This window comes from Nyctereutes procyonoides, unplaced genomic scaffold (genome assembly GCF_905146905.1).
Source record: "Nyctereutes procyonoides isolate TBG_1078 unplaced genomic scaffold, NYPRO_anot_genome, whole genome shotgun sequence".
Classification (NCBI taxonomy): domain Eukaryota; kingdom Metazoa; phylum Chordata; class Mammalia; order Carnivora; family Canidae; genus Nyctereutes; species Nyctereutes procyonoides.
Window position 1 is genome coordinate 34,287,495 of NW_026575046.1, and position 26,728 is coordinate 34,314,222.

General features: G+C 39.2%; 1 protein-coding gene across 1 annotated transcript in view; it reads left to right on the plus strand.

Annotated features, from left to right (window-relative positions):
* Positions 1 to 26,728, plus strand: part of SGCD (sarcoglycan delta) — a 909,403-nt gene that overhangs the window by 344,344 nt on the left and 538,331 nt on the right. The window contains exon 2 of the mRNA XM_055325395.1: positions 14,851 to 15,004. The gene's annotated coding sequence lies outside the window, so the exon portion shown is untranslated. The remainder of the gene's footprint in view (positions 1 to 14,850; positions 15,005 to 26,728) is intronic.

The following is a 26,728-nucleotide window of genomic DNA, read 5'->3' on the forward strand; positions in this document are numbered from 1 at the left end:
TACTGATAAACCAGCTCTCCAGAAAGGAACACCTTGTCTTACAGTGTTGGCCGAGATTAAGAGTGTAAATATTCCCAACATGTTTGGCTTCAAGGTATATGATTTAACAACCAGCTCACAAAATTCCTGGATAAGGAGCATGACTCTTACTAGCTGACTTCAGCATACCATGATAGATCCTTTGATCTCATCTCTCTGAGCCACCCTTTAGTTGCTTGCCTTTTTAGGAAGTAAAATTCCCCCTTTGGGCACCCTTTTCTCTTCCTTCACATCTAGACTTGCTGTTTTTATGGGCTTCCTGTCTGACCCTGTACAGATTTCATTCACTCAGTTTTGATTCTTGTCTGATTTTTCAGTGGTAGGGGTGTGGTGTAGTGGGATGGGGGCAGTAGGGGAACCATGCAAGGTAGAAATCTTGCTCTTTCCTTAACTTACAGAGTGTGTAAGCTGTTTTGACTCCTTAATGTAGCCTGCATGGCTCTATATGGTCTCATCCCAATTTATTTCTCCATTATAATGGTTTTAATGCCCCATCCTGAAAATGCATAACTCCATCCCTATAGGATTTCTTTAAGATCCTGGAAAGCACAATGTTCTTTCTTCCAGGCTTTCCTAGGAGGAGTTTTATTTTGCCTAGAAAGGTCTTCATGTACCTTCCCCTCCTTTTAGATTTTCATCCAGGTGAACACTTTTCAGCCTCAGAGCTCATGGACATTACCCTCTCTGTGATGATCCAGATGAAGGTTATGCTTTGATGATCGCACATAGTCTGGTACTTAATTCTCTCAAACCATCCTTTATGTCTCACGCATTTGTCAACATAGAGACAAGTGTTTGCTACCTATGGGGCACCTGGGTGGCTCAGTAGATGAGCGGCTGTCTTTGGCTCAGGGTGTGAACTCAGTGTCCTGGGATTGAGTCCCATATCAGGCTCTCCTGCTTCTCCCTCTGCCTATATCTCAACCTCTGTGTGTGTGTGTGTGTGTCTCTTATAAGTAAAAAAATAGAAAAAAAATCTTAAAAAAAAGAAAGGTACTACCTATATATTAGCCAAATGAGAAACCATGGTTTTGAGGGCACTTACAGATTAGGAATCAGGAGATCTTGCATCATTTGGGGCCAGTCAGAAGATCTTTAAGACTTAGTTTTCTTCATTTATTGTGCATTTCTGTTCTTGCATTATTTGGAACTGCTAACTTACCTGTTCTTTGGAGATCAGTGTCAAAGTGTAATATTTAACATATCCCTTTTTGTCTGACTTCCTTTAAGACTTGAGAAGCAGTGTTGTGCCATAGTTGTAAGTGTAGACTCTGGATTTAAACCATCTTTTTTTTTAAAGATATTATTTATTTATTTGACAGAGAGCACAAGCAGGGGGAGCAGCAGGCAGAAGGAGAAGGAGAAGTAGGCCCCCAGTAAAACAGGGAGCCTGATGAGGGACTCCATCCAGGACCCAGGGATCATGACCTAAGCCAAAGACAGACACTTAACCAACTAAGCCACCAGGTGCCCCTGGATTTAAGCCATCTAAATACAAATCCCAGCATTACTACTTTGGGCAAGTTGCTTGTTTTCCTCTCCTGTTTAGTGGGGATGATAACAGAATCTCCCTATCAAGTTAGGAAGAAAAACGGAGTCAATAGCTATGAATAGGACTTATATCTTTTTCACTCACCCATAATGTTCTTTCTCTCCTCTCCTTTCAGCATACTTCATGTTAATTCCCTCCGTGGAAGACTACAGCATTGGGTTGGTGAGAAGCATTAATGCAATGCCTTTGAGAAAGCATGGAGCCATTTCTCCTATTTCCTCTCCAATTGAGCTTCTTCATGTACATTGTCAATTTTATCTTTCAAATAAGTACTCTTTCCCCATCTCCAAAATAACTTTTCAAATTAATATAATGATTTGTTCCATTCTAAGGGGCAATTATATGTAATGTTTTATTTTTAGAGTAATATCCAGTAATTTTCAGAAGCTGGAGCTTGTCATAAAATCATTGAAAGATAAGTAATTTTCTTCTCACTGTTCCAGGAGAGTAGCTCAATTGATTCCATTTGTGCTTGAGAAGTGAGTTTAGCATGCAGGTTGCCAGTTGATACACACAGGAACGATAAATGTGTAATGAAATGTCTGAGATTTGTGTGGGGAAGGAAGAATAAGAAAGATAATATGTCAATGAGAAAAACTTATTAGAAAATACAGTTCCAGGAAACAGGACATACTTCCACTACTGAAGGAAGGTCATTACTTTGAGATCCATGGGACATATGGAACTTCCTTGGGCTGGTGAACCAACCTTCCTCATGAATGGTGCTGGGAGGGGAGAGAGTCCAAGTCTATTTTGATATCTTTTTTGAGATTGTGTGGAGGAAAGATCAGCCTTTCTATTTCCAGTGTACTCAAGACTGAAGCTCAGAAGGAGAATAGTTGATGCTTCACACAAACAGAAGTGTGGCCAGTATGGCTGGTGCACGTTAGGAGGTGGAGGTGTAGAACACACAGTGAGACCAGTGAAATGGGCCAGATCTCAGATCTTCTAAACTGCATCAAGGATTTGAGATCTTATTCTAGAATCAGTGAGAAACCTTTGGAAAGTTTAGGCTGAGGAGTAGAAATGGCTTATTTTTAAAACCTTATTGAAAAAAGAGTTAGAGCAGCCCAAGATGGGTTGATTAAAGACCAGTGAAAAGGTTGTAGAAATATTCCAGATAAGTGGAGTTGTGCTTTTAGGGGCTCCATCTAGGAGAAGAGAGTGGCCCAGAGTGGCTGGAGGGGCCACTGTGAGAGGTATTACAGTAGAGCTGCTTAGTGGCAGCTGTGCTGGCTTCTTAGCAAGATGATGTGTGGCTCTTCCTGTGAAATGGTTTAGAAAAGCAACCCCAGCTTACCATTACAATGTGTAGTCTGTGTGCATGTACATACATGTGTGTATTGACAGGTAGAGTGTGTGACATTGCCTTAAGTTTATTTGTTAAAACCAGAGGCTAGAGGTAAAATTATTTTTATGCATTCCTGTGTAATTGTGAACAAGTTTAAGGATTGACCCGTTTAAACAAAAATAAACCTTCTTCTCCTCTTAGAAATTTCTCAACTTAGAACTTTGAGTGAGATATAAAATTAAGATAGACGTTTTTGGACTTCAGCCAAATGGTTCGTGTAAATCCATGAGCATCCCTTGGTGCCAGATGGTTAAGAACAATTATCTGGCATTTCTTTCAACTTTAATGTTTTCAGAGAACTTTATGATAAGTGACTAATTTAACTTCACATTTGCCTAGTAAGAAGTGAGGGAAAAATAATAGCCAGCTATCTGAGGCACCATTATGTAATTCATACAACTCTGTGAGTTCTTAATAAATCTTGAGTTGTAACTTAGCTTGTGTTATGGTGGGAAAACAGATGATTCTGGAAGGTTTAGGATCAGCAAACCTGTATTTCCCAGTACTTCATACCTAGGTTTAAGGAATTGTTATTATGATTATGTATGTGTTTTGAAAATCAAAGCAGGGTACTAGACCTGTCCTATAATCTTTTCTCCTTTCACAGCATGGAACACTGAGGCCAGATGAGTAGATGGATTGCTTCAGATGGATTGCTTTGCAGAACAAGAATTTGGTTCAAAGGTTTGAGGGACTCCATAGTCCTTGTTTTGAAGTTAGATGACAGCTGTTCTTCTCCTTGTTGAGGTGACAAGGCTATTCCTTTCCCTAGCCAGGCTCTTTGCTGGCCTACAATGTATATCTGTGTTGTTTTATAAACATTCCATAATCTACCTCTTGATGGAGCTAAATATGTTTTTAAATCTAATCTTTCTGGTTTCTAATGTGATTTCAGTGAAAGCTTATTTCCAATGCAATGGTTTTGCAATTATAGTGGAGTCTCAGCTTATGTGCATTTAATTTATGCAAATTCAACTGTATGTGCATGGCACATAACAGAGAACCATTTCCATAGCACAGAGGGTTTCGTCTATGCAATAACCACATGCTCCCGAGTAAGAGAAGCTGAATTCTGCTTTCTTCGGTGTCTTACTCAGTGTTTGATGCCCCTATACGGTAAGGATTTGGTGTGCCTTAATACTACTTACTTTTCAAACTACAGGGCCCCTAAGCCAAGTCTTCCTTTTGTTTATTGTTCAACCAAAGAAATATGTGCTACAAAATGGGAAAAAAAAAAAAAAGATTTTCCCCTCTGGGTCTGTTCATTTAACGAAGAAATGAGCATTTATTATGTAGCACCATGCTAGGTACTAGAAATGCTACCAAAGATATGGTGAACTACTGAAAGATTACTCACCCTCACAGAATTTAGAGCTTAGTGTCTTCTGAAATCTGCCAGTTAACATACTGCCTTCCTAAGATATTTTGAAGAATGATGTTGGTTTTATGTGATTTTCACTTTACTGATTTTTACCTTGCAACCCCTCTTTGAAGCCACTTTGAAGACACTTTAGCAGTTTCTTAGAAAACTAAACATCCTCTTATTTGATGATCTAGTGATTGTGCTCCTTGATATTTACCCAAAGGAGTTGAAAACTTATGTCCGTACAGAAACCTACTCATGAATGTTTAGAAGAGATTTATTCATAATTTTCAAAACTTGGAAGCAACCAAGGTATTTCAGTAGGTGAATGGGTAAGGAAACTGAGGCCCATCCAGACAGTGGAATATTATGCAGTGCTGAAAGAGAGGAGTTTTCAAACCACTGAAAGACCTGGAGAAACTTAAAAGTGTATTGCTAAATGAAAGAAAGCAATCTGAAAAAGGCTACATACTAGGAGATTCAAACTATACGACCTTCTGGAAAAGGCAAAACTATAGAAATATTTCAAAAGATTAGTAATTGTCAGAGATTAGAGGGAATGGAGGCAGGAACAGATAGAGTGCAGAGGATTTTTAGGGCACTGAAACTATTCTGTATAATACTGTTTCAGTGAAGACCTGCCAATAAACATTGGTCAAAACCCATAGAATGTGTAAAACCAAGAGGAAACCCTAAAGTAAGCTGTTGACCTTCAGTGATGATGATGGATCATTGTAATGGTTCATTGATTGTAGCAGATATAGCAGTGGTTCAGGATGTTGATGATGGAAGTGGCCGTGCATGCTTAGGGACAGGAAGCATGTGAGAACTCCCTGTACTTTCTGCTCCAGTTTGCTATCAACCCAAAACTTCTGTAATAACCTATATAAAAATAAACCCCTTGTACTCCTCTCAGGAACCCCCATGTAAACCATGACTCCATCTGTGTCCTATATGTTCTTATTGTTTTTTTGATAATATATATAATGCAGGTGTGTAGTTGTGCCAGATTATAGAGGTATTTGGGAAGATGCTGTTTAGGGTGGCATAGTTCTGAAAGATGGGAATCGAGCATTAGAAAGCTGGATTCTTGTCACTCATTTGACCCCGATCATTTCGTGACTTTGAACAAGCCACTTTCCTCATCTGCAAAATAGTACAGTTCGACTGTCTGGCTCCTGTGACCCTGTCCAGTTCTTTTCTTTGAAATATTTTTAATTGAATCATTGGAAGTTGGTACTAAATCTTTGACATTATTACAGTAAAATCCCTTCAAAGTCATGAATTATAGGTCATATCTTAACTCCTTTAAAAATAAAAAAATAATTAAAAATACATAGATCAACAGTCTCCTAGTGAGCTGTTCTGTGGTCTTCCCTGGAGGGCAGATTCCTAGCATCTCTTACGCAGTTCCCCGAAAATGGTTGCAAAAATCCTTCCTAGATTTATGGTTAAAGTAAAGTAATTTTGGGACACTCTTTACCTCTAGATGTCACTTTGGAGAAAGCAATCAATATGACCTAACAGAGAGAATAGGACAGTCCCATTTATTTTCAGTTTTTATAATATTTTATTATACATACATTTTTTAAATTAAGGGCAATGATAAAATGAATGGTTTTGTGTCCACCATCCAGGTTGGTAAATCCTAAGATCTTACATATTTGCTTCCCAAATGTTTAAGTAATAAAACACTAATGGTTAAAGCTTAATATAGGAAAAAAAGTGTTTTTAAAACAAATTTCCCATTTCTATCTGTAAGAGTGTCACTTGCTCATGAAGAGCAAAAAATAATGGGTCCTAAAGAGGTCAAAATCCTACATAATTTTACCACCTAGAGACAACTATTACCATTTTATCATCTTCTTTCTTTGTTAAACATTTGCTCTATGTGCTTTTTAAAAAATCTGGCAACCAGTTTACTTTATTATGGAAAATTTAGGGCAGCCCAGGTAGCTCAGTGGTTTAGTGCTGCCTTCAGCCCAGAGTATGGTTCTGGAGACCTGGGATCGAGTCCCATGTCAGGCTCCCTGCATGGAATGGAGCCTGCTTCTCCCTCTGCCTGTGTCTCTGCCTCTCTCTCTCTCTCTCAATCTCGAATAAATAAATTAAATCTTTAAAAAAATTTTAAAAATATTTTTAAAGTAAAGGGAACAGGGTAATGCATAAATCAGCTGTAAGACTTACCAGTTCATTACCAGTCTGGTTGTATGCATCACTCAGGCCCCACTAGAGTAAATTCCTACCCGTAACATCTCTTCTTTAAATACTGCAGTATTCATCTCTAAAAGGTGACATCCTTTTTGTAAATAAAATAATGTCATTATTATACCAAATATATTAATAATTATTTTGTACTGGCAAATATCTAGTCTTTTTTGAGATTACTGCTCATAATTGTTTCTTTCATCTTGTTTGTGTATCAACATCTAAATCCCTTTCATCCATGAGGAGTGACTGTGTGTTTCTTAAGTCTCTCTAATCTGTAGGTTCCCATCCCTCTTCATTATTCTCCCTGTGATTTATTTGTTGAAGATGATCCGGTTCTTTATCCTGCAGACAGTTCCACAGCCTGGATGTTGCTGATTGTATCCTGTGTTGTGTAAGCAAATTCCTATCCCTGCATTTTCTGTAAGCTGGCTGCTTTCATTCAGGTTGCATGGTTTGGCTAGACTGCTTCCTAGGTGAAGCTATTGTGCCTCCAAATCTTTCTCTGATGATGTTCGTAGTCATGGATAATTATTACCTAGGTGCATTATTTCATTAGGAGTTAAACATTGGTGGAATTCCAAATTTATTATGTTGTTTTCAGTTTTTGGTAAGAGACTTCTACAAATGGAAACTTCCTTTCTTCAGTATTTGATTATAGGTCCTAAGGAAAAACAGGAGAGAAGGTTGGTTTCCATTTATTTACTATTTTCAAAATAATGATTTGGTTCTCTAGCACCTTCCAAAGGTGACCAGTGAGAATTTTTTCTTCTTCTTCTTGGTCTCATTGTAAACTCATTGATTTAAATATACTTGTGGTATTTTAATTCTTTCCAGTTTTAGCATCATTGCTGCTCTAATTTTCTCATGTATAATTTGGATTTCTTAACACGAGTGTCGCTGAGTTCAAAGGCTGTTTGCAATTCTTTTTCTGTAAGCTTCCTGTTGATATCCCTGAGTATTTTTCTAGGCATTTATTAGTATTTTTCTTTTTTAGGATATTCTTTCCTGTCTTTAGGAATATTAACTCTTTTATCTTACAAAATGAAAACATCACCCCTCAAAAATTCACATAAGCAGTGTGAGACAATAAACAAGGAAAACATTTGCAGTTTTTATCACAGACAAGAGTGAGTTCATGACTCAGCAGGAAAGACCATAGCAGTGATTAGAAGTCCAGAGCCTGGACCCCCTCTTCTGGGTTCTAATCCACCTAGGAGAGTGTTGTATATGAGGCTCTTGAATACTCTGTGCCTTCTCCTCGCTGTATGTAAGATGCAAATCCTCATAGCACTTCTCCAGTAGGTTATTAGGGGCATTTCTTGAGCAAATGTAGGCTCAGTAGAGTGCTGGTACACACAAGCTCAATAACTAAGAGCTATTGAGACTTTTGTTACTTACCAAAAACCCTGATGATCTATTACATTTTTATTAATGGCTTGGGAGTTGGACAGTAATACTGCCCCCCTCATCCTTAGTTGATTTGTTTTTTTCCAGCTCCTCAGTCCTTCCCTAGACTGCCCTTCCCTCTTTGCACCACAGAATTAGCAAAGGAATAGTGTAGCTTGCTTTGGAGATCAATCGGTGAAGGAAATCAAACATATATGATTATTTTATGTCCACACACAGACATTATGCAATGTGCTTACTCTGTGCTTACTCTGTGCTTATGCTCTGTGCTTACTCTGTGCCTCCAAAAAAGAAACATGACATAGATTTGATGTTCTCAGCAACTTGGTCTAGTAGGCAAAACCCATACTATTGCACATATTACTATTTTTCACCTCCTAAATTCCTTGTTAAGAGCCACTGAGGTGTTGTTATGCTCATTTAATAGAAAATTCATACCACTATGAGTTTTAACGTAAATACATTATATTAACTCAAATATAACATCATTGTATTAAAATTACTCCTCAAAAAGAACTCTTTGAAATATGTATTATACCTTCTGTCTTGCAGATGAAGCACTGAGAGGTGGAAAATCATGCCCAAAGACACAGAGAGTGGGCAGCTGAGCTGGGAATCAACCTCAGGCAGGGGTCTAATACTTTCAGCCTGTATGACCTTTGCAGTTGATAGTATCAAGGCAAAATGGTGTCCATGTTGACCAACACCCAGAATGATGTGTTTTTGCTGAGCATCCTTTGATGCTCATAGTGGCATGATATTGTGAATCTAGCTTAAATATGTCACCAAGAACACCAAGTCCCAGGGATGAAGTGATGGTCTCTGAGATTATATATATATATATATATATATATATATATATATATATATATATTAGATTTTATTTGTTAATGAGAGAGTGAGTGAGAGAGAGAGAGACAGACAGAGACACAGGCAGAGGGAGAAACAGGCTCCATGCAGAGAGCCCAATGTGGGACTCGATCCCAGGACTCCAGGATCACTCCTTGGGCCAAAGGCAGGTGCTAAACTGCTGAGCCACCCAGGGATCCCTCTCTGATATATTCTTTGTGGGGTTAGTGTCTAGAGATATATGGCAAGCTGCCACTTAAAATGCCCCTGATAATTTAATCACTGGTTCATGGAGTATGTTCTCCAGCTGTATCTCCAGCTAACATATAAGGGAGGTGTGGTAAACTTAACATTGTCTGTTTGAGGTGGCACAGAAAGCTCACTGACTGGATTTGAGGCCATGTGAGATAGAATGCTACCACTATGAATTCCGTAGCTATCTACCAGATCCGATGGCCCATGGGCATGTGTGGAAGTTGGAGAATTTGGCCGGATAGCCAAATCATTCAAAGGGCAGATATATTTAGGGAATCGTGTGTGTGTGTATGTTGTGCATGTATTTGCTATTAGGCTGGGAACAAGGACTGCCTCTCTGATGACAGTGATCAATTTCCTAAAGCAAAGGCGTATCTGTATGTAAGGATGTTGAAAATAGCAAATGTCAGACTGGGAGGAATGGTGGGTAGGTGCATATGGAAAGGAGTGCGAGTGGGCATCCATCCTTCTATGATTGTTAAGTTTTATTTTATTTTATTTTATTTTTTATTTATTTATGATAGTCACAGAGAGAGAGAGAGGCAGAGACACAGGCAGAGGGAGAAGCAGGCTCCATGCACCGGGAGCCCAATGTGGGATTCGATCCCGGGTCTCCAGGATCGCGCCCTGGGCCAAAGGCAGGCGCCAAACAGCTGTGCCACCCAGGGATCCCGATTGTTAAATTTTAAAAGCACATCTTGTGAACCACTGCTCTCTTTCTCCCTATAGTCTCTCAGTGTCTGACCCACTTGATGAACTTTGAGATAAATCATTTGTTAACTAGCAAATTCAACAATTAGTCCAGATGCTAGCAAACTCTTTGAAGTTTCATTACAATGTTCAGTGACATTTCTTCTAGAGTCCTTTTGATTTCTCAGTTCAGCTTAAAAGGCTAACTAGGTAAGGAAATAAAGTGCTAATGAATTGGCAAGAGATCAGGTATCTAAAAGTCATTAGATGTTTTCTGTAATCCTTAAAATCCAGTGACACAAATTTTCTTTTGTTCCCTAGTAGTTTATTTGGTGTCCAGATTAGGAATAAATAGAAGGCTTGCAGATTTAGCCCAAAGGTAGTGATTGCAGTTATAGATGAGCACCCAGATCTTCAAAGTATTCTATGTTTTATGGACCCAACATTGTTTCATAATATCAGCTGGTAGGAAATGTAATATTTTACAAACTGAGTCCCACTACCAGTGGTGATTCGGTTCCCTGAATCTGCTGCTCAGGAAGCAACTATTCCAATAGTGGAGGTGTAATATGACCTCCTCTGTGGCTTTGGAAGAAACCTGCCCTCTGCTTTCACTCTCCTTGACAGAGGTGGGGCTGGGCCCATTTTCACAGTTACATTCTTAGGAGACTGACCAAATTCTTCTTTTGGAGTTAAAACTGCAGCATTTCCAGGTGTCAGAACTCAGTTGAATCAGAAAATCTAGGAAAGAATCCTTTGTGATTTTTCAGCATATTTGGGTAACAGCAATAAGCTCAAAACCTTGAGTTTAAATCCTGTCACTTTCTCATTGTGTGATTTCACACAAATTACTTAATGACTTCCTCATATGCAAATGGAGGAAATGAACATGCAGTGAAGCATTGCTGACAATACAGATGCTGTGTGGAGGTCTGTGAGGCACAGCCTTGGACACATACATGGTTTATGTATCATCACAGTGCTTCTCCTGGAAAGTTAAGTCCTATGGCAGTACTCCACTTTCTCGTAAAAACCAGCCTAGTTTGATAGATTTCAATTCACAGTTCATCCCTTCCCCCTAGCATGCACCATCCAGAGATCTTAATCAAGATCCATTTTAGAGTTTCCAGGATCTTTAAGTCCTTCTCTTACTCTCCCTCATCCTGCCCTCTGTGGGGAGTGTGCCCTTTGCAGATCAGTGCCTGTGTGTGTTCTATACTGACAGGAATTATTGTTAACACAGCCCAATCATTAGAGAGGTGTGGTTCACACTCTGCCATCAAACCAACCGTTAATTGATACCTTTTGAAAAATGACATATTCCCTGAAGCATTCAAGGCTGCCCAACAGGCAAAGATTACACCCACCTCTATGATTAGAACTGTAACCATGCAGACGCTGGTGATGGAAGACACATGTTCTTTCTTGACATTATTCCCTTTGACAATATTCCTCAAATATCCTTTCTTCGTTTATTTTGCCACAGAACAGCATTAATCTCATCATGTTTCCAAAGATTTCAAAAGAGCTGATTTCTGCAGCTGTGTTATCTGAGCCCAGTGCCTTCTATACCATCCCATCCACATAGCATTTTGTTAATGGATAGATGTGTACTTGTGGATTTAGTGACTACTTTTCATTTCTTTGCTGAAGGAGGGAAATAAACCAGGATCAATGAAGAGAAAGGTATGTGTTGGATGGGGGCCTGGGAACAAACTGAGGAAATTGGATTGTCTCTTGAGAAAACCAGGGATTACAGAGTTCTCTCCCTATACCAAGCAGAAATCAGGCTATTTATAACAGCACACTCTATGTCACTATTTGAGTGACTCAACAGCTTCCTAGGGGTTTATGTCTTCCTGTATCAGGGCAGAAGTTAGGAAATTATGAAAGACAATGAAAAACCACTGGAATAAAAGCTTCGAGAGGGTAGGGATAAAGTCATTAGTAGTCCCTACCCTTAACAGAGTGCATAGTAAATTTTATGTACTCGAAAAACATTTGATGGTAAATGCATTTTTGAGCAAGTCCCTCAGTGGCCTACCATGGAGTAGAAGTGATTTTTCCCTAAAGCATCTTAACTTTTTATTAGGTGTGGTGTAGCTAAACCTGAAAAGTAGGTGACATATTTTTCTGTTGTTGCTACCAGAACATAGACAGTTTCTTAATATCAGTTAAGGAGTAAAGAAAGAAAGATGCATCTGGATAGACTGGGACTTGAATTCTCAAAGCAGTCAGCAAAATTTCTTTAATAACTCCATATATCATTGTGCTGAATGATAGTATTGTTTGCTTTCAAAGTTGTGTTTCTTGGCTTTGGAATGCAGGAATAATTGTGGATTGTGGGTTTCTGATTGTCAGCCTGCTATAATACTGGGGCCAAGATCATCTCAAATTGCTGGTCATCAGTGAGAGGACAAGAAATGAACCAAGGAATTTGAGTTTCTCATGTTACAAAGCTCTGCCATCTGCCCTTAGAATGTGAGGGCAGTTGAGGTAATGATTTCCTGAGAAAGACATTAAGGACCATGAAAGCGATTATATATGCAGAACGGTAGAAAAGATTCAGACTCTGCAGACAGGTAGATAAAATCATGAAATTTCATGCAGAGTGTCAGCCTGCAACAATAAAAAATGAGAATTAAGAGGAACAAATATCTATTGAGTACTTAGGCCATGCACAGTAACAAGTGATTTACCTCTGTTACCTTGTTTGATTTTCATAAACCCTTGAAAGAGACAGGTGTTTCTAACTTCTCACTCTGACAGTAAAATGTGATAGGTGGAGTGTCTTGGTCAGTTCATAGTGATGGAACCAGGATGTGAATAATATTAGGACTGTCCTGAAGCCTAGTTCTTAAACATTGTTCCCTACTTCCTAACCAGTCTTAAGACTACTTTTACCTTGTAATTGGCAAAAGTCTCCATCATTCTGAGTAATCTCACTCACTCACTCACTCATTCTCTCTCTCTCTCTCTCTCTCTAGCTGGGAACTCTTTGGAGGACATGCATTTTAGCCCAGCGAGCAGTAGGCTCTCAGGAAGGTAAAGAGATCTCTCTGAAGGCACCTGGTCTGTTGGTGGCCCAATTAGATCAGTGGTCCTGTGATTACTGCTTCATATCTCTTCCCTAAACCTGTCTCTTTATCTAATCTTGGATCTCTTTCCTCCTGTTCACTCAGTTGAGGCAGGGACTGAGATTTGAGAGAGGGACAAGAATGAAGTGTCTGAAGTGTCGAACAAAGAGCAGTGAAAACTAAGAAAGACAAGGTGAGCATTAATAGGGAGTTTGCAACATAAGGATGTAAGCAGATCCATCCCACTCTATGCAATATTTTCTCTTTAGGAGTTTCTAGAAATCATTTTTGGCTTTTCAAATAATAATATACATCTTCTGTGTCACATGCCAAACTGTACAGAACCTATTCCTTCTACCAACACTAAAAGGTTTTCATACCATTTTTGTTTCAGTCAGGAATGCTGGAGACAGATGCTTTTGCATTAAGCCTGGCTCAGCCACTTATCATCTGAGTGCCCTTGAGAAGTTTTTACATAAACTTCCTGTTTGTCCATTGGTTCAGAGAGACATATTGAGCTCCACATTGGTGCTAGGTGGTGAGTGACCGTGCTGGAAGTACAGCAGGACACCAGAGATAAAATTCCTTGCCTGCATGAAGCTTCTGTTTTACTGGGGAAAGGTAGATAAACAGGTATACCATATAGTATATGAGCAAGTCTTGGTTGGAAACAGAGAAGGGGGAATGTGGAGATGTAGTCAGTGTTTACTATTTCAAGTAATTGTGACAAGGTCACAGTGGAAGAAAGATAGAAAGTAGTGAGGGGGAAAACAGCCTTCCAGGTGAAGGGAATAGTAAGTCCCAAAGCTCAGGTAGAGATAGAGGAATTGATGGGAGGCCAGCAGGGCTCATGAGAGAGAAGGTAGGGGATAAAGAGAATGGTAACACAGCTATGTCATGTGGTGCCTTTTTTGGCCGCTGTAATGACTTTGACTTTGATCCTGAGTGAGGTGGAAGGTATTGAGCAGTCGAGTGTCACTCTCTTACTCAGGGGACAAGTTGAGAGTGACAGCCATGGTTTGAGCATGCCTGCTGTGTAGCCGTATAGATCTATAATGATGCCTTGAACCAGAGTGTTAGTGAAGGAGCAGGTAAAAGTGGTCAGCTTTTGTATTCATTCTGGTGAGAAAGTCACTGAATTTTGAAGAAGGCATGGGGTATATATGAGAGAGAAGAGTAAAGGTTGACTGGCAGGGTTTGCACCTGACCAGAGGGGTGAATAAAATTGCCATCAGAAAAGAATAAATTAGGAAGAGTGTGAGCCTTCCTTTTTTTTATTCAGAGGGTGTTTGTTAGTGATAGAATCAGGACTTCACTTCGGGCATGTCCTGACATGGCTATTAGAATTCCAAGCAGATTTGTTGGATAGTCAGTTGATATGGGAGTCTGGAGTTCAGTGAAGTATCTGGGCCTGGATACAATCTCAGAGTTGTCAGTGTATAGTTTCTCAAGCCATGGAGCTGGGAGATGCCCCCTGATGAGTGAGTGCCCAGAGAGAATGAATAGGCTCAGGACTGAGTCCCAGGATACTCTCACTTTGAACATTTTGAGATAGGATCTCAGAGAGGTAGCCAAGAGGGAGCAGCCAGTAATGATTGGCAAGTTTGGTATCTTGAAAGCCAAGTGAGGGAATGATCTCAAGGTAAGGAAGTGATGCATGGTCCCCTGTCTCGTTCTAACATAGACTACAGTGTTAGTCATGTCGTTTGTGTTTATTCACTAGTGGAATTAGGCCACAGGTCATGAATTATCATGGAAAAATCTTTTTTCCTCTCTGATCTTAAGTTTCCCTGAAAGTTAAATGAGCAAATTTGACTAGTCCTGTCCTAAAACATTTGCCAGCCTGGATGTAGTGACTTTTTCTGCTTTTGTATGATGGCCTGAGTCTAATGAAGACTGAATCCATACAGCTATTATTTGTATTTATGCCAATCAGAGTGTAGTGTGTCTTCTGTTTAGTTCCTCCAAGCCAAATGGCCTGAAATTTCATATCCCCATCCAAGTTTTGGTTTAGTTTTTATTTGTGAATACCTTCTTTCTCTTGTGATTTTTCTAGACGTGGAAGAAACCTCTGTCCTCAGAAGGCAGTGCTGGAACCCGTGTGGAGGTTAAGAAAACTATCCCCTTGGTGGTGGCTTGAGGAGATTATCTCAACCTCAATGTTGCCCTGAAATTGGTGTTGAAGATTCAAGAAGATTAGGACTGCTAAGGTATGGACATTTGATTTTGAGAGATGATATATATATGTAATGTATATAGATATGTATAATCTTTTTTTTCTTAAGACAAATGCATTTAAAGATGCTTAATCATTTTCACAGCCATTTATCTTCTTCATGCCCTGTTTCTCTTTCCTTTCTCCCTTCCTCTTTTAAGCAATGATCTTAACATTTTTGCTACCAACTTTTGGGATGTGGTGGGATAAATAAAGCTGTACAGTAAGAGAAACTGAAGTCCGCATTATCTCAATAATAATGGAAGTGACCTAAGGGGAGTAAGACAAGGCATGGGGGGAGGCTTTTTCAGGTATTTCTGATAGAAAGAAAAGTGAAATGGAAGTTGGTGCCTATGTGATGGGACTTTCAGGTACAGAGATGAGTAAAGAAGTGGCACTATGAAATATGCGGTTAATTCTCACTTTCTCTGTGCCAAAGCTTTGTATTATTTCGTAAGGTCTTAGGAAGGGTCTATCTTGATATTTCTTTTGGATATATACCCATGTTGGGGGAGACTGAGTTTGGGTAAGGAGGTTCCATTTGTTTTTTTCTGGTTTCAGTGAGAATCCACTGTGTGTGTGTGTGTGTGTGTGTGTGTGTACACATACATGCATATGTATAATGCATATGTATTATATGTGGGTATATATAAAATTCACTGAGTGTTGTGTAATCTCTTTCACACTCTCTAGGTGGAGAGAGAGGGACAGATGGAAGGAGGGCAGAGAGAATCCTATAGAATGGCACGTTTATTGTGGCTCAGGCATTGTGATGTAAGCTTGAGGGCAAAAGTTACAAATACTACTAATGCCAGCCATCTGGAATAGGGATTTCTGTTCTGGGAACCAAAGGAGATATAAGTAAAAAGGTTTTCTGAGACTCTGTAGCAAAGAAGGGTCAGGGAGCAGACTCAGTCTCAACAATATTAGAGTTGACATCTCTAGACTTACTTCCTGTACAGAATAGTAGTCCTGCATACACCGCTGGTTACCAGCCCTGAGGAAATGTGGTTTAACAGCATAGAACCACATGACAAATTTAAGAGAAATTCTAGAACATCTCCTATGGGTTCCATCTATAGCTCATTTGCTGTCCTTTTAATTTCCTTCAAAGAAAAAAAGAAGACCCTCATCACCCCAAAGCTCTGGAAATTGGGAGAACAATTGTAGCTAAGGTACTGGCTGTCTCCCTTCTCAGGCACAGAGGCCTCCCGTGTGTCATCAGTAGTGCAAGGGAGAGGTCCAGAGCTGATAGAAATGAAATACATTGTCACCTCAGGCCCGTTTTCATTTTATCTCTGACTTTCTCAGTGTTGAAAGAAATGTGGTATATACTTTTCGTTGATTATGAAAAGCCCTTCCTTTCAGGAGGAAGCACATCTACTTTCTAGTTTTTTGTAAAATCCTCCAAGGCCCATGCAGAAATGATTGAGCTCTGATGTTCACACTACTCACAGTACCTCTGAAAAGAGTGCTATGGGATTGGTGACATGTGAGGGTGGCATTTGAAACCCCTCTCTTCCCTCTATTCAGTGAATTTTTAATTTTTCTCAAAGAGGGAAATAATTTATCTCCTTTCCAAAGGGCAGCTTTAAAGCAGTTTGTCTAAATATTACTTATGAATTCATTTCCCACTAACATGGTTTCAGAGGCTAAATAGGTGATTTAACAATCAGGAAAAAAATAGTGCCCCTTTCTTGAGTCGTCACACAAATCTCAACATTCTGCTTAAGAGACACATGGTCGTGGTGCAGTCCCTCTGCCCACATGTTCTTGATCTGTTGAAAAAGAAAGCTAAAAAGCTGTTCTGTGCTTGTCATAAAAATCAAGAAAAGCTTAGGGGTTGCGACTGGGATTTTGATGACTGAGTGCTTTGCTTTGAGCGTGTTGATCTTTAATTCAGAATGCCTATGTTCTGTCAGGAATATTCACCTAGATGCTAACTACTTAAAACATAAATTCAGCAGAGGAAGTTTTAAAGGACTCAGTCATAAAAATGTTCCTGGTTTAGAGACCAATCAACCTTAAGGGGACAATAAAGCTTTTTCCCTGATTGTTGGCAGAGGCTATAGGGAGAAGAAGCAGGGCACGTTCATCCCAGGGATAGATTCCGCTGTAGTATACACAGGTGATGTGCATGCCCCTGTTCACAGACCAAAACTCCATTTCCAGGAAGGAAGGAGGAAATGAGGCAATGTTGGTACATCAATCTACCCTAATGTTGCCTGGCTTCTATGCTCCAGTGCATTCAGCAGATTTTTCAGGTGTCCTTTCAAGTGAAGACAGTATAAATTAGTGGCTATGTTTGCAGACTTTAGAAAAGGCAAATCAAGCCTCCGTATGAACATGAGAAAAGCCATTTACTTTTTTTGAACCGATGCTGCTCAAAGTATAGTCCAGAAGCCCACAGCATCAGCATTACCTGAGCTCATGAGGCATGCAAATTCTCAGGCCTTTCCCCAGACTTACTGAATCAGAACCTCTTGAGGTGAAGTCCAAGGAATCTGTTTAAACAAGCTCTCAAGATAATTCCTCTGTGTTGCTGAAATTTAAAAGCCACTGCTAATCCTGGTACCTGGAAAAGAAGAGAGATTTTAGGAAACCTTAGGTCTAAAATCTTGGACACTCTAAAAAAAATGAATATGCCTAAGTTCAGGTGTATATGTGTACATAAACACACACGTGTATTTACATATATATATGTATACACACACAGACACACACACACACACACACACACACACACACACATATATCAGTGAACAGGAAAATGAAAACTTTTTCAAATGCCAAAGCAAAGTTATTGAGGTTTGAACCATGGCCTCTGAAATAATGAAAAGTACAAAAATAATAATAAAAAGTAGTGTTAGAATAGCTGCCTTTATAAATAAATGGATCGATGAAACAGAATGGAACTCTGCATTAGACACACACATGTAGAGTCTGCTAGCTTTCAAGCAAGAGCACCACATCAATTCAGTGGCATAAAAACGCTACTTCAGTAAAGAGTGTTGGAACAACTGGATATTTACTTGAAAAAGAAAGACTCTAAACCCCTACCTCATCCTATACATACAAATCAATGTGAGTGAAATTGCACACTGAGACACGAAAGCTAAAGCAACAAAGGTAGTAGAAGAAAAATGAGAAGACCTTTGTCACTTTAGAAAGCAAAGGCTTTTTATAAAGGACACACAAGCACAAGCCATAAGAGGGGAAAAATACCCTGAACTTCATGAAAATTAAAAATACCTATTATTCACCAAAAAAAAAAAAAAAAACAAAAAACAAAACCAAACCCACCACTAAGATAAAGAGATGCCCCACAGATGGGGAAAGAATATTTATAACTCCTATATCCAACCTATAGGTGAAGAGGCACTTCATACCACAGGGAAGGGCTGATGGACAGAAGCATGGTGTTTAGCCTGCCTTCAGGGGATGCTAATTGAAAACACACAAGATGCCTGTACACGCCTATCAGCGTGGCTAAAATGCAAAGTAGGGCCAACACCCAAAATCTCTAAGGATGCAAACAACTGGAACTCACAGGAAACTAGTAGAGATGTAGAATGTTCTGGGCACTTTGATGAATGATCTGGCAGTTCCTTAGAGAGTGACACAACTGCCTTACCTAAGAGCCAGCAATTCTGGTCATAGGTATTGATCCGTGAGGCTGGAGAACCTTTGTCCACATGTGTTTGTAGGAGCTCTTCCTTTTTCTTTCTTCTTTCTCTTCTTCTTTTTCTCCTTCTCCTTCTCTTTTGCCTTCTTCTCCTCCTCCTCCCCCCCCTTCTTCTTCCTAAAAGTTACTCAGATGTCGACAAACAGGAAAATGGAGGAACTCTGCTATATTTGGCAAAATTAAATATTGCTTTGTAACAATAAAGAGAAACATTCTACAGAGAAACATAGTAACGTGAATGAATCTTAAAAATAGAATGATCAAAAAAATAGAATGATCAAAATTAGATAAGAAAAATATTTATTGTATGATTTATATGAAATCATAGAGTAGTCAAAGTTCCTCTATGATGGTAGAAATAGGTCAGTGCTGGTGCTGGTGTGACATGATTACCTGGGGAAGGCACAAGAAGGAAATTTCTGGAGTAACAGAAATGTTCTGTAACTTGACCAACACTTGTCAAAACTGATTAAATGGCAAGTTCACTAAGCATCTTATTGTATGTAAATGATGTATATAAAAATACGTAAAATAATTTTTAAAACTCCCATTTATCGAGTGCTTTGTCAAAAAGTGCTACTTAAAAAAAAAAGTTCTATTTTTAATATGTATCAACTCATTTAATCCTTGAAGCCATCTTAGGGTGGGTGTGACTTTTCCTAATTGACAGATGTGGAAGTAGGTACTGAGAAATGGTAACTAGCTCTAAGTCCCATTGCTAGGTTCCAGAAACTGAATTCAAGGGTAGGTCCTTTTGTCTCCAAAACACATCTTAACCATCATGTTATACCTTCAGCATAAAGTGTCCCTGGCTCCATTTTTCATTCCAAATCAACTGAACTCCCAGCCTCGACATCTTTGCTTGTAGGACGGGGATGATTCTCATGCACACTTGATAGAATTACAGGAAAGATTAAATTAAATTCTGCTTGTAAGGTGCTGATATGTGCTGGTTCCTTTTAACTCCTGGATAAATGTGAAGCTGCTGGTTTTGGTTTAGAGTTCACCTGAGCAATGCCACTCCTGAGCAAAAGAATTCTTGTCCTGGGTCCATTTCATGTGGCCTTTCTGAGTCAGCGTGCATATCCACGTGTGCATATTCAGTGTGTTCACTAAAGCCAAAAGCAAAATACTACAATTCTCTAACTACTGTGTCTGTTCCATTATGAAAATTTAGAAACACTGGAAAAAGTTGAGCCTGTTGCCAAAAGGAAAAAGAGTTTAAATAATATGCAGGAAATTCTATTGAGGGAGAACTGTCATTAAAGTTGCATGTTACGGTTTATCTGTCCAGGGTGATTGAAAGGGAGTGGGAAACTACTTAACATGGTTAATGGATATCAGCGAGGTTAATTATCTTGGGAACACAGAGGAGCTGAATGCCTTTGTGTACTTCCCTGATTTGTGATACTGTCATATTATTTTTCATGACACTTGGGCATCTGTCTTTATTTTAGCTGTGCTTTTTACAGTCTCAATTTCCATGGTAAACTTAAAATCCAGAGCTATTACAGATCAGTGCAAGCAAACAGTGTTTTCCCTATAAAGTACAAATTAATCAGTTTATTACCAACCTGCTTTGTAAGTAGAAAATCTCTACATGCCTCCAAAAGATATTATGAAAGAAAAATTTAAAACTGCCTTTGAGGATAGTTGTTTTGTCATTGTTTCTGATCTTTACCACTCAGTGTGGGACCGTCATATGATGGCCCTTCTCATGGTTTTCTTCAGCCCTCACTGGATTTCCCCTGAAATTCATCATGTATCAACATTTCATCTCTGATAATAAAAATCTTAGTGCTGGTCGTGAAAGCATCAGCAGAACTGCTTCCTTGTGAAAAGCAGAGAATCTTGCTGGGGAATCCACAGTGTTGCTTTCTACAGATGGCTTTGTTTCTTCATTTAAGCAATATATGCCAACCACAATCATGAGCCTAGGGGTTGCTTCTTGGTGTCTGTATGACTCTCCTACCCACTCTTTTGGTTCTCAGTTGCCTCCTATGGAAAATGGGAGTTTAGATCACACAAGCCTGAGATTATCCTAGATTTCAACAAATAGTCAAGTTTCACATAATTCCAAATAAATTAGTAATTAATGGTACTACAGCTGTATACTCTGGGCATGTTTGACACCTGCCTGTAAGGATCAATTCAAACATGGAACATGAGAATCCAAACAGATTGGGCTAAAGAAATGATAGAAATTCTGCACAAAACTTCTTATTGAATTTTATTTTTGTATAAATTGTTAAATTTTTTTTGTTCAGTTTATTTACACTAAAAACAGTTCACCCTTTTCTCCCACCTCCCACTGCCCACCTCTTACAATAATCGTTCTGTTCTCCATGAGCTTTTTTTTGTTTTGTTTTGTTTTTCTTTTAAATTTTTTAAGTGAGACTACACAGTGTTTGTCTTTCTCGGTCTCAATTATTTTCACTTAGTATAATGCCCTCAGTCTCTATCTATGTTGTTGCAGTGACAAGATATCATTCTTTTATATGGCTGAGTGATGTTCCATTGAGCTTATATACCTCAGCCTTTTTATCTGTTCATCCATTGACAGCCACTTAGGCTGTTTCCTGATTTTGACTATTGTAAATAATGCTGCAGAGAACATGAGAGTGGATATGTCTATTCAAATTGACATTTTTGTTTTCTTTAAATAAACTCAGAGGTAGAATTGCTGGATCATATGATAGTTTTATCTTGAATTTTTTCAGCAACCTCCATACTGTTTTCCATAGAGTTTGCACCAACTTACTTTCCCACCAACATTGCATGAGTGTTCATATCTTCATCAACACCTATTATTTCTTGTCTTTTTGGTTCTAGACATTCTAACAGGTGTAAGGTGACTTCTCATTGTGGCTTTGATTTGCATTTCCCTGATGATTAGTGATGTTGAGGATGTATTCAGGCCCTGTTGGCCATCCAGATGTCTTCTTTGGAAGAATGTGTATTCAGGTCTTCTGCCCATTTTTAAAATCAGATTGTGTTGCTGCTGTTATTGAGTTGGAGTTTTTAAAAAATATATTTTGAATATTAGCCCCATATCAGTTAAGTGATGATCTGCACTGACTTTTTCTCCCAGTCTGTTGCTGTGTTATTGTGTGGATGATTTCTTTTGCTGTGCAGAAACTTTTAAACTTGAAGGAATCCCACTTGCTTTTTATTTCATTGTGTTTGTTCTTGTTGCAAGGTTTGAAAAATCATCACCAGCATCTATGTCAAGATGTCTATTGGGTGGCAATTGCAAAAATTGGGCTCTGACCTAGTACATAAGCTCCCTCCTGGAAGATACTGGTGAGCTGGAACAAGACCAGAAAGCATCAAGATGGTATCACAGCCTATAAGACCAGCTCTGTGGGCCACTCCATTGTGCCAAACTTGAAGCCTCTCTCTCAGCCTGAGGCTCCAGAACAAGCAAAGTGGGCTTCTTTCTAGAAAGACTAAGGGTCATGCCTTAGCCTACTGTCTATGCAGTGCCCTCAGAGTGGTAGCCTGCCAAGAACCATCTTGCCAATTGCCACAGTCCTGTGAGACCCAGGGAGGAAAATTCCCCTGGCCACTGGAAAACCATGTAATCAAAGGAAGTCTCCTGGGTGCTAGCTATAAAAAACAGGCACCAGATGCACGTAAATCTCCTCTTCCATAGATATGTCCTAGAACCCAACGGGATGAGCATGAGATTCTGCTCACCCTCTGAAGTCTGGGGAAGAGTTCCAGTGAGCCCCTTGTTGTATGTTTAATTAGAAGCCTGCCCCTCAGGCTGTAGGCATGATGAGTAACAGTGGGCCTCCCCAGAAAGACCAGGCTGCTGAATCTGGGCTGGTATCTGTTCATGAGCTCTTTCTCTTTGGGTTATAGTCCAATGGGACCTAAAAGCAGAAGCCCTACTGGCCACAAGCCAGGCCTTATAGAGTGGTTCCCCTGGCAGCAGTCACAAAAATTGAGGTACCAGACAGGTATAAGCTCCTTTCTGGGAAATGGCAATTATAGTCTCATGTGACCAGGAACACAAGCTCCCCTGGCATCCAGTGCTGGGTGATTTCTTCCCTGAACAGCAGCTGCCAAAATTGGGGTACCAGATGCATATAAAGGTATCCTTCCAGGTGCTCAGTATAGCAAAGGGAGAGCATGAAGATGGACACCTGCCAGTCCCAGTCTACAGAGTGTCCCAGCAGACTCCCAGATGTGTGTGTTAGATTAGATGCTTCCCCTCAAGCCAAGGGTTTAGTGTAAGCAGGTGAACTTCCTTCACTTGAAGTCTGGGTGCTATCAGTTGCCTCTGAGTCGGGCCCTGGGGCAGATGACTCTGAGCTCAAGAGATGTTTCTCAGATGCTAATAGCTGAAGAGTCTTTGGATGTGAGTCTTGTTGGATTTCAAAATGAGACATTTTGAGGGGCTTGTTTCTCAAGTACATGTCTTAAAGGTTGCTGTTCACAACGTGGTTTGAATCCTTTGCTGCTCGGGGCAAAGTTCTGGGTTTTGAGTGCCCTCCTCATTGTGGGTCACACTGCCAGATATAGGGTTTATGGTGAGACAGCATCCCAGCCTCTCTTACTGGCTTTAATGCAGTTTCTTTTCACTAGCCTGATGTGTGGTCATCACACCACCAGCCTTTGGGTATTTTAAGAAGAAATTGTTCTATATGTAGCTATAGACTGTGTATTCATGGCAGGAGGTAAGTTCAGAATCTTATGTCACCATGGTGAATGGGTACTCTGCTTGTTGAGATTTCGTACTCATTGTATACCATGGGATGTTAGAACACCATTCAGAAAGTCTTTTTTGAGGTATGGTCTAATTTTTTTCTTTTATTCTAGAGATCCTTTTTTTTTTCCCCCCCTTTCTACCTCAAATAGCGGCTCTTATGAGGCTATCCCATTTTATACATGGGGAAATTGAGGAATAGAGTTAGTAAGTGACTTTCTGAAAACCACCCTGGTCAAAGAAGAAACTCTCTGATCTTTGGGTTAGGCTCTTAAAATGCAGGTAACGAGCCCAACTCCATTCACCGAATGTTTTATCCTGCCCTGAAGCATCCTGACTACAGGAAGCCTACTTCAATGTTCTTTGATTCTGCTTCCCAATGTGGTAGTACCTTTTTGCCTGTATGTTTTGTTTTTAATTCAAAGAACTACCATTTTAGGAATAGTCTCCTTTTGACAGTTTCTGAAGAAAAGATGTGTATTTTTCCCCTTGAGCATGATATTTTGCAGTCTGTTTGTTTACTTGGGCTGAATTTTACCCAAGGCCTTTGAAACTAACAAAATTTGAGTTGTTGCTGTGTTCAAAAACTTGTACAGATTGAGGTCTTATTTGCCAGGTTAAAACAAATACACAACCTCACCACTCCCACAAACAATGATGATGACAATAACAAAATGCCCATTTTAATTTTTCCTGCAACTGGATATGTTGTTTTTATAACTATTCAAATATAGCCTAGGTTAAAAAAATATGAACTGCAAAAAAAAAAAAAAAACCCACTATGAACTGCAAATTCACAGACTAACTTGCTTATACTTCCCTTTTGCTGCTAAACTCACCCCTACTTTGCCATTTCTTCTTCATGACAATTTTTTTAAATGTTCACACCAGGATAGTCTTCATCTTTAGCTCGAGTTGCAGAGTTGATGGATACTCATCCCATTTTTTTGTTCTGAGGAACAGATGGGAATAATTATGAAAACACTTAGAAAGTCACCTTTGAAGAGCTGTCCAAAGACCTTTATGTCCAATATATAATCTTCCCATTTCATTCAGCTTTGTCTCCTGTCCTCCCACCCTGTACCCCTCAGCCTTTGCACCCACTGAAGTGAACTTCTCCATTTTTTGAGAAATATACTATGTCCTTTTAAACCATTACTCCTTTATACCTGCTGGTCCCTTTGCCCATAGTGCTCTCATCTCTACTCCCCCACCAAAAAAAAAAACAAAAACAAAAAACAAAAAACGAAACAAAACAAAAAAAAAACAAACAAAAAAAATGAAAAAATTCACATTTTAAGATCCAATTCACTGGAAGCCTTCTGGGACTCCCCTGAGCCATGAGTCACTTCTTCCCTTTGGCTTCATGACTTTTTTTTTTTTTTCCCCTAAACCTTCATTGTAACTATTAGGATAAAGAGAGGTCATTATACTTGTATTTAGAAATCACTCTCCTTCTAATTCTCAACTTTTCCTGGAAAATAGTCGGTACTCCATAAACATTGGAACAGAGGGTGCTTAAATATACTGTAGAATGGATTCATTTTAAAAATAATGTCAGTTTCTCCTGATTTATTGGATTTTTTTTAGATTTCTAAATTTTATTTTTGGCTGCTTTCTATTTTTGTTTTTGGTTTCTATCTGCTCCTGATTTTTCCATCTTTATCATCTATTTCAGAGGTTTTCTTTATTTTTTTAGGGTGTGCATGTGGGGGTTTGAGGGGGCAGAGGGAGAGAGAGAATCTCAAGCATGAAGAGCATGAAGATGGGCATGTGCCAATCCACCTGCTGGGCATGGATCCCAACACAGGGCTCCATCTCATGACCCTGAAATCATGACTTGAGCCAAAATGAAGAGTCAGACACTTAACTGTCTGAGCCACCCAGGGACCCTTCAAGGTCTTCTATTCTTATTTTCTTTCTAGCTCCACTATCCACTCTTCTTATCTGTCTCTCTTAAATAACACAGTGCTTTATAGCTTTTATTAAGTCCTCACCCTGACTACAGAGCTGACGCCTATCTGGCATGTTCTACCCCCCCCCACTCCTGTGTCCTGTGCAAACATCATTCATCAATCCCAGCTTAGGAGCCCTAGAATCTTCCTAATACATCACTCCAGAATATAACTGATTGTAGCATAGAAAGCAAAGCCTATGTGCCATTTTCTGGACTGGAAGATTTCCTTTCCAGAACCTGCAGTTATTCTTTCCAAAGTCAGGACTTGGTTTCTTACATAGTGAGTACATTTAGGTACCCTTTGCCTTTCCTGTATCCAAAGTGTAACTCCTTCCTTGAGAGATTATGTTTTTTTTTTTTTGATTATGGGTCTTGTATTAGGATTTTGGGAAAGTTTTAACATGTTATCAATTTGATCCATTAGCTGGAGAAGCCAAGAATCATTTGTGCAACATTTTACTACAAATGGAATGTCTGAAGAGCTATGTCTACAGTTTGAATTTGATATAAATCAATGTTAATGTCCTTGGAGATTATTTAGGTTTTTGAAAAAACCTACTTTTTTAACAGAGGATTTTCAAAATATTTTAGACTCCTGAAGGCTAGATTTAGTGGCATAGACCTCTTGATTGTGTTTTCTGACAGGTGACGTCTTTCCTGCAAATAATGTTTTGATGTCATTATTGTTGGTCTAACAAAGGATATAGGAAAGTCTGATGAAAAATTGATTTATAACCATAAAAAAAGTTAAAAAAACTCATTTCCCCAGAAACAGAAATATAATCTATTTATTGTGGCCACTAATTTTCTGGCATCTTTCTTCCATCACATTACCTTCTATCTATGTCTATAATGAAACCACAGAGTTTCTTCTCCCAAAACAGTGACCACATATAAACATCCTTGGTACATAAACAATTTCAGGATGTATTTGATCCACTTAACTGCATCCATGGATTAAAAGTTAAGAATTCCTCCTGTAATGACATAGAAAGCATTCTCACCATAGTTTTAATTAGTCTCTGGCTTTATTCTCACTCCCTTTTAGGAGATACAGTACACACACAAAATAAGAAGACAGGCCAAGTTTCCATATAAGCAGGTATGTGACCTGTAGGAGAGATTATAAACATAGAAAACAACCAGAAATAATCTTTGGCATTTAATGATGTTCATGGCACTGATAGATGAGATTTTACTTGAAGCTGTGGGATTGAACTCAAGCAAATGTTTCTACTTCCCTCTATATAGTTTTTGGTTAAACCCCAACTGGTAAAAAGGATGGGAGAAGGTATAAACAATAGATAAAACTTCAAAATATCTTTGGAAGATATATAAAGGAGATGCCATTTTATGAAACATA